The following is an 8,980-nucleotide window of genomic DNA, read 5'->3' as shown; positions in this document are numbered from 1 at the left end:
TCCCAGCTACTCGGGAGGCTGAGGCAGGAGAATCACTTGAACCTAGGAGGCGGAGGTTGCAGTGAGCCGAGATCACACCACTGCACTCTAGCCTGGGCAACAGAGCAAGACTCTGTCTCAAAAAAAAAAAAAAAATTTTGGTTGATCTGTACCCTGGAAGCCCAGTCTTCACTGTTACGTGATATACCCTTGCAAAAACACATACGTGTGTCCTCTGAATCTAAAAAACAAACAAAAAAAAGAATTACAGGGAATGGGCTTAACGGGAAGATCTGGCTGAGACGTGTAAAAGTAAGAGTCATAAGCATGTAGACTGATAGCCATGATTGTCACATGTAGCATGTAACATGTAGATTGATAGCCATGATTAGCGTGTAGATGGAGATCCCCAGAATAGGTGAGATGGCTTAGGAATAGAATCAAGAGTGGAAATATGTTGGCTGAGCCTTGCAAAACTCTGCAAAGAAGAGAAAGAAGCTTGAGCAAGGTAGGAGAGAACTAGTGGTGTGTGTTAGGCAGCTGGGTGAAGAGCCACGTGGCTGTACCTTCACCTTAATTCGGATATTCCAATGGAAATGTCTCTGGAAGGAGTTTGGCCGCATAGAGCTGCAGTAGTAGGGACTACTAAAGGGAAAAGACAGTGTCCCCAGCGTGCGCCACCAGAGTGCGATGCCCGTCACAAAGGCTGATGAAGCAAAGGGATGCAAAGAAAGTGTTCACAGGATCAGAAAAATAAAACAGAAACTGATAAAAATGAACCTATTACAACAAACAAGAAATTCACTCAATTTCTGGGAGTTTTGAGACCTACCTTCCCCACCTGAAAAACTGTTAGAACTAATGGCTTTATAAGAAATTGTTTGATGCATAAAGATGAGGTAGTGTGATTTCTTTCACTTTTCATCATTCATTTGGGCAGATTGATGCAAATTCTCAAATGGCTTAGCCTTAGCCACTGAGATGTGACATTTCTGGGTGGTGCCTCCTATCCGTGGTGGCCTCAGGCTGTGTGGTCAGAAGCCCGGTTCTGCCACGACTGCTTACCACACTCTGCGCCTGAGGTCTTTCCAGCTGCTGAAACCACTTCCTAAGTACAAGAAATGAGATGTTTTTCTACTTAGGCAAAATGTGAAATTATAAACACAAGCCCTCTTGAAAGGGTAGCTGGGTAAAGTTATGGCAAATTGGAATGCCTACTTTAAAAGTCTAAAAATAATAACATCTTTGTTAAAAGAGTCTTATCAATTGCTATTTTTGTCTACAGAGTGTCTTAATAAAACATTAAGAAACATGATGGGAAGGTAGTAAACTTTTTGCTTTAGGCGAAAAAAAGTCAATGAACCTAAGTGTGGACAAGTTTTCTGTCTTTGGAAGAAGCATCTGGGTATATTGTGCATATATTCTGCATGTTGCTTTATTTCTATTGATGCTTAATAAATGTGAAACGCCTTCAAAAAATGCTTAATGCCAATGAATGCCACCTCCTAGGAGTCAGAGTATTACAAAAATCACAGAAGAAGCTGGACACAATCGTTCAAGCCTATAATCCCAGCAATTTGGGAAGCTGAGTGGAAGGATCATGTGAGCCCGGGAGTTTGAGACCATTCTGGGCAACATAGTAAGACCCTGACTCTACAAAAAATCAAAAACTGAGGCTGGAGGATCACTTGAGCCCAGGAGGCTGAAGTTGCAATGAGTCGTGATTGTGCCACTGCACTCTTGCTGGGTGACAGGAGAGAGAAACTGTCTCAAAAAAAATAAAAATAAAAATCATAGAAGAGGGTTTCACTACATAGGCTATGGTTTTTACGGTCACCTGCTGCAAAAAAAGGAAATAGTGACTTCTTTTACTTTTCCTTTCCCCAAACAATAGTTGTTAAACAATGCTTTAGAAAAAAATAATTGATAGGAATTTATTTTTCTCTTTTCATCTATTTATTTACTTCTTCGTTTGTATCACTATATTTTGATTGCTTGAGAATTTAGGATAAGAGCCTGAGTCAATCATATCTAAAGTTCAGTTCCCCAAGAAAATACATGTATTTTGGTCAGAGTCTTGGTTGCAAACAATAAAAACTGACTCCAGCAAACTTATGCAAATAAGCAATTTATTGGAAACATATGGAATGACTCACGGCATCAGAAAACAGGTAGCAAGCAAAGGAGGCCGGGCAGCTGAGCACACTACAGGGGCAGGCTGGTGAGAATGTGGCCATGGGCCTTAGCTGCAGGTTCTGGCTGCTTTCCACATTTGACTGGTGGTCTTTGCCTCTCAACCCCATCCTGACACCGTGAGTAATCTCTAACCACCCTGAATCTCCGCCCTCAAGATTTAAAGTTCTTGGTGAGAACATCCAACTGGCCCAGCCTTGGTCAATAGCTCATACTATGGACTCCAGAGAGAGAGAAAACAAAATACTCTTCCCTCTTTGGGATCTGTAGAGGAAGACAGGACCCTGCCGCCATAAAGACTCACACAATTGGGCGTTCCCCAAGACCAGAAAGGGAGTTCCAATGCTAGCCAGCAAAAAAAAAAAGACATAAGATCACCATAGCAGTGTTTTTCAAACTTTTTTTGACTGTAAATCCAAGTAAGAAATACATTTTACAGCAAACACCAACACACACACACACACAAACACACACACACACGCTCATACAAATAAGTTTCACAGGCTGATACTTGTCATGACTAGTCAGACCCACCACCTCCTGTCCTGTGGGTGGTGGATGAAAAACACTAGGGGTGCTTGACACATAGACTGCAATGCCAATAACATCCCCAGAGTGTTCAGTGTGTACAACCTGCACAACCATACCTAGCAGCCTTGTGTGCCATACATTTAATTCTGTCTTCTTCTAAATTTTTTGTAAATGCTCATTACAAACCACTAACTTGACTTTGTAACCCCCAGTAGATCTCAGCCTCAATTTGAAAGACACTGCATTACACTATGATCAGGGCAATGGGTTAGAAGTAACTGAAACCCTTTAGAAGTCCATTTCTAGTTTAAGAGGGTCTCTGACAATTCCAGGCTGCAGCTGATCCAGAAGAAAGCCTATTCTGAACTTTCACCTCTCACAGGGGCCTCCCATTTCTCACCTGGGGCTTTTGTAATCCATTTGCTTCCCATTTGGCCACCTAATTAACTCTATATGGGGAAGATAATCAGGGCAAGTTTCCTTCCTTTCTTCCCTCTTTCCCTTTTTTCTCCCTCCCTCCTTCCCTCCCATCCCTCCTTCTTTCTTTCCTTTCCTTCCTGCCCCCTCTCTCTCTCCCTTCCTTCCTTCCCTCCTTTCCCTCCTTCCCTCACTCCATTCTTTCCCTATCTCCCCTCTGTCTTCTCTCCCTCCTTGCCTTCTTTCCCTGCTTCCCTTGCTTCCTCCCTTTCTCTTTTCCCTCCTTCTTTCTTTTCTTTCTTTCCCTCCCTCCCTTTCTTCCCTCCTTCTTTCTTTACTTTCCTTTCTTCCCTCCCTCTCTCCCTCCCTTCCTTCTTTCCCTCCTTCCCTCCCTCTCTTCTTTCCTTACCTCCTCCCTCCCTTCCCTCCCTCCCTTCCCTCCTCCTTTCTTTCTTTTCCTTCCTTATCTCCCTTCCCTTCCTCCTTCCTCTCTTCCCTCCCGCTCTCCCCTCCCTTCCTTCCTTCCTTTTTTGCTCTCTCTTCCTTTCTTGTTTACTTTCTTTAATAAATGAATTGAGTCTTTAATATCTCGAAGCTTTCTCAAGTGACAATATCTGTCGAAAGTATTTTTATTAACTTAAAAATGCATTGCAAGTGCATATGCTTATTCTCTTATGAGGAGGAGCAAAATGATAGCTTTTATAAATAAGGAAATAAAAAGGCCCCAGTTTTTTGTTTGTTTTTTGTTTTTTAATTTGAAGCCAACCTTGGTCTTAACCTATCTGGACCACGTACATTAGGCCCTGTAGAAAGCCTGGGTGACAGAGCGAGACTCCATCTCAAAAAAAAAAAAAAAAAAAAAATGACCCCCAGCTCCATCCAAGTTGCTGCAAAAGACATTAATTTGTTCCTTTTGTGGCTGAGTCCATGGTGTACATATACCACATTTTCTTTATCCACTCATTGGTTGATGGGCAGTTAGGTTGGTTCCACGTCTTCGCAGTTGTAAACTGTGCTGCTCAAAACGTGCATGTGTATGTGTCTTTTTCATATAATGCCTTCTTTTCCTTTGGGTAGATACCCAGTAGTGAGATTGCTGGATTGGATGGTGGTTCTACTTTTAGTTCTTTAAGGAATCTCCATACTGTTTTCCACAGTGGTTGTACTAATTTACATTTTCATGGCTGAATACTCTTAATTCCATTTTACAGGTGAGGAATCTAAGATTCAAGGGCTTAAAATCACGCTGTAGTAGGTCTTGGATCTGAATTTGTCCAATTCCAAAGTTTGTGACTCTTTGTTCTATATCAAACTGACTTCCAATTGCCTCATTTCCTTCAAATCCATCCAGAGTTCTGCTTTTCAAGAATTCCGTACTTGTTCATCAGAGTGCCCTAGACAAGGGGGTAGCTTGGCCTGCTGCTCTCTGGGCACGCAACGATAGCGTCGCACCAAAGTTGCTTGGATGACGGTGTTTGTCTCACATTCTCTGGCCAAACGGACTTCCATGGGAGCATTTTGTTAAATTTTAGGACAAATCCACTAGGCTGAAAGCTTTATGGTGTCCCTATTGCTTATCAAGCTATCTTAAACTTCTTATATCTCATTTTCGAAAATACCTATAACTTGAATTATCCATCCTCATCCTCCCATTCTGCACTATCATGTAATAAGCTTTTCTTCAGTTTCTTTTGAGCCATATTGTAGTAAAACTAGGGCTGGGGCCAGGCACAGTGGCTCACACCTGTCATCTCAATACTTTGGGAGGCCAAGGCATGTGAATTGCTTGAGCCCAGGAGTTTGAGACTAGCCTGGGCAACATAGTAAGACCCCATCTCTACAAAAAGAAAGAAAATAAAGTAATAGGGCTGAGCCAGCTATCAGAAGCACCCATGCTTTTGCTCTGTTTTTGACTCTTAGTGGCCCTGGGTCTTTTAGGCCATCAGCTTACCTTCTTGAAAGACTGTCTCTACAGCTGTGAATTAACAGCCTTCTACTAAATCCTCTCGGAAGTCTCTTTCTGCTTTGAAATTCAGTGACTCTTTTACCTCATAGCATATTCTCAGTTCAATGTTCAGCGTTTGATAGCCACAAGACTCGATAAACGGTGCTAAACTATTGTAGTTAGTTCAAATTGCTATTAGTTCTAAATAGCTCATTAAAAGTGCAGCAGTTTAGAATTAGCACCGTTTTTTCAGATTAAGACCTCTCATGTCTCCAAAGTCTTAAGTGTTAATGCTGTAGTGTTTTGAGATTGGCAGGGAAAGCAAAGGAAGTCGGGGAAGGAAGTGGTTAGGGTAAGGCGCTTGGAGTACATTCAAACAGCTCAACAGTGGCCAGTGCAGGTTGGGGAAATTTCTCTCTCTGGCCCTGCAAACAGAACTGCACGCTAGAGTGATTCCCCCCGCATACCTGCTCCAAAGGTGTCTTACCGTGCCCACTGGCTAGAACCCAGTTGTGGTCTTGGATTGACCAAATGATTTATATCAGGTGGCCAGAGAGCTGAGGTCTCAGGCCCTGTTTTTTCTTTTTTCTTTTTTTGAGAGGGAGTCTTGCTCTGTCACCCAGGCTGGAGTGCAGTGGCGAAATCTCGGCTCACTGCAGCCTCCGCCTCCTGGGTTCAAGCGATTCTCCTGCCTCAACCTCCTGAGTAGCTGGGATTACAGGCACCTGCCACCATGCCCGGCTAATTTTTGTATTTTAGTAGAGACGGGGTTTCACTATGTAGGTCAAGCTGGTCTCTAACTCCTGATCTCAAAAGATCTGACCACCTCAGCTTGCCAAAGTGCTGGGATTACAGGTGTGAACCACTGTGCTCGGCCACACCCCCTTTTTTCTATTTGAAATGGAATCTTAGCTTTTCAAGCAGTAAAACTTCAAACAAACTGTGGAACACATCCAGAAGCTCATCTTATAAACTTACAACTTTCAAATATGTGGACAAATCAGTCTCTCCAAGCAAGAGTGTGATGTGCTTGCATTCTTAGTATAGCAGAGCTTGGAGCATCTTCCTCTACGCAGAGTCCAGGGCTTCATTATTTCAGGGACCTTTTAAGTACTTTAGCTAATCGAGCAAAACTCTTCCCAAGGTTTGCCAATGTCTTAGTCTGTTTGGGTTGCAATAACAAGATACTATAGATCTGGCAGCTTATAAACAACAAGCATTTATTTCTCACAGTTTTGGAGGCTAGGAGGTCCAAGATCAAGGTCCCAGTAGATTCAGTGTCTGGTGAGGGCCCATTTCCTTGTTTATAGACATCCAGTCTTCTCTGTTAGGGTGCCACACTCACAACTTAATCACCTCCCAAAGGCCCCATCTTCAAATACCACTACATTGGGGATTCAGTTTCAACATGTGAACCGCTCATTGGGTGGGTGAGAGGGGCAGAAACATTCCGTCTTTAGCAACCCACGTTCGATATTTTATACTTTGGGAGAATTTGAGAATGTAGACCAGTGAGGACGATGGAGAAACGGGGAATCCACAGAACTCTGGATAGCACAGAGTGCAGTTCTGTTTGCAGAGCACAGAGCCAGCCAAGTCCTGGACCACTGTGGGAGCCAGTCACCCTCTAGGCATCTGGAAGCTGCTTCTAACTGATCTATATGAAGGCTGGCAGAGGTCTGAGATGCAAAAAGCTGACAGCAACATCCCCTTTGCCCTGGACCAACCTTACAGACAGGTGGAGCATACAGTGACCTACACAGTGTGCTTTGAAGGGCTTGGGAGTCTTGCATTCTTCCTAGAGAATGCTTTTCCCTACAATGCCTGAAATTTTGTCATCCACCATTCATTCCCCCTAGTCAGGCATTGCCTTCACTCCAGTTTTCATTCAAATTATACATATTCTTGAGAAATATATCACACTCCCTCCCTCCCTGGCTACTTTACTGTAAGTCAACTAAGTTGTACCAAGAAACAGGACAAGAAAGTGAGAATGGAGGCCGGGCGCAGTGTCTCACATCTGTAATCCCAGCACTTTGGGAGGCCAAGGCAGGCGGACCACCAGGTCAGGAGTTCGAGACCAGCCTGGCTAACATGGTGAAACCCTGTCTCTACTAAAGATACAAAAAATTAGCTGGGTGTGGTGGCAGGTGCCTGTAATCCCAGCTACTCTGGAGGCTGGGGCAGGAAAATCACTTGAACCCAGAAGGCGGAGGTTGCAGTGAGCCAAGATCGGGCCATTGCACTCCAGCCTGGGCGATAGGGCGAGACTCCATCTAAAAAAAAAAAAAAAAGTAAGAATGGAGATCAGATTGGGGTTGGGGGAGGTGGTGTCTTATGTCTTAACTGGGGAAAAACCTTGTTCTCTATCATAAATTAGCTCGGGACCAGCCCCATCCCTATGACACACACTTTACTCCCTCCAAAAGGGAAAATCTGAGATCATGGGTTTGTTTTCTTGAGTCATTAAAGTATCTTCCCAAGAGGGCCTGGATTTGGGGGGTGAAAAAAGCTATGTCAAAGGAAAGAGAGCAAACAAGAAAAACAATGTATAGTGCTTTGCCTGTCGCTTCACAGGTATTTGATAAACATTCCCTTACTTCCTTTTCTAGTGCTTCTGTGTCTCTACTGTATTAATTTCTCCTCACTTAATTCCATTCTCTAAAAGTGTAGATTTCATGCCTGAAATGATCAGAAATTCCCAGATATTCATTAGAAATCCATCTTCAAGAAGGGACTTTTGTCATGAATATTAGCAGGTTCCTATACCTGTTCAACATAGCCTTGGCTGGTTCCAGCATAGAGTTTTATGGCAGGCGGGAGATCAAGATAGTCAGCAAAACAGTGAGGTCAAAAAAAACCACTCACATTGGCTGGGTGCAGTGGCTCACACCTGTGATCCCAGCACTTTGGGAGGCCGAGGCAGGCAGATTTCTTGAGGTCAGGAGTTGGAGACCAGCAGCAATTCTCCTGCCTCAGCCTCCCAAGTAGCTGGGCCTACAGGTGCACGCCACCATGCCCAGCTGATTTTTGTATTTTTAGTAGAGACAGGGTTTCACCATATTGGTCAGGCTGGTGTCCAACTCCTGACCTCGTGACCGATGGCCTCCGCCTCCCAAAGTGCTGGGATTACAGGCACGAGCCACTGTGCTGGGCCTATTTATTTATTTATGTGTTTATTTGTTTATCTATTTGAGATGGGCTCACTCTGTCACCCAGGCTGGAGTGCAGTGGTACAATCATAGCTCACTGCAGCCTCAACCTCTTGGGTTCAAGCAATCCTCCCACCTCAGCTTCCCAAGTAGCTAAGACTACAGGTGTGAACCACCGTACCCGGCCTACTTTTTTGGCTTTAAATTACTTTGACACATGTTGAGTGAACCTGCTGTCTTCACTAATCCCATCAAACAAAGAAGTTCTTACCAACTGATTTCGTTCAAATTCCCATGATACAAGAAACTATAATTTTCATTCTTTTCCCATATTGTTTCTTGAGTTTTCCAGCCCTGCAGCCTGGGCCTTTAGCCTTCATGGTACATACACAGTCCCATTTTCAGTTCCTTTCTCTCACCACTTCCTGGGGTCTCTGCTTTTTCAGTTCTTGGCTTCACTTTTTCTGTCCTTTCTACGTGTTTCTGCTTCAGTGCCACTTCCTGTATTTCCAGATTTTACTTTGCTTTTCTCCCTTTATTTTCTCAGATATTCATTGATATACCAATTCGTTGACTATATATCATATGCTTGGCACAGTAATAAGGGCAGGGGAGCCAGAAACAGATAGCACAGCCTTTCCTTAAGGGACTCATAGTTGTGGGTGACAGAAGAGGAAACTATCTTGCTCCCTTGACTCAGACCTTGCTGGCCCAAACCCATTTGTCATCATCCCTGCAGAGCTCTGGTCCCTGGCAGTGACAC

Source organism: Symphalangus syndactylus, chromosome 4 (genome assembly GCF_028878055.3).
Source record: "Symphalangus syndactylus isolate Jambi chromosome 4, NHGRI_mSymSyn1-v2.1_pri, whole genome shotgun sequence".
NCBI lineage: Eukaryota > Metazoa > Chordata > Mammalia > Primates > Hylobatidae > Symphalangus > Symphalangus syndactylus.
This window is presented reverse-complemented; position numbering follows the sequence as displayed.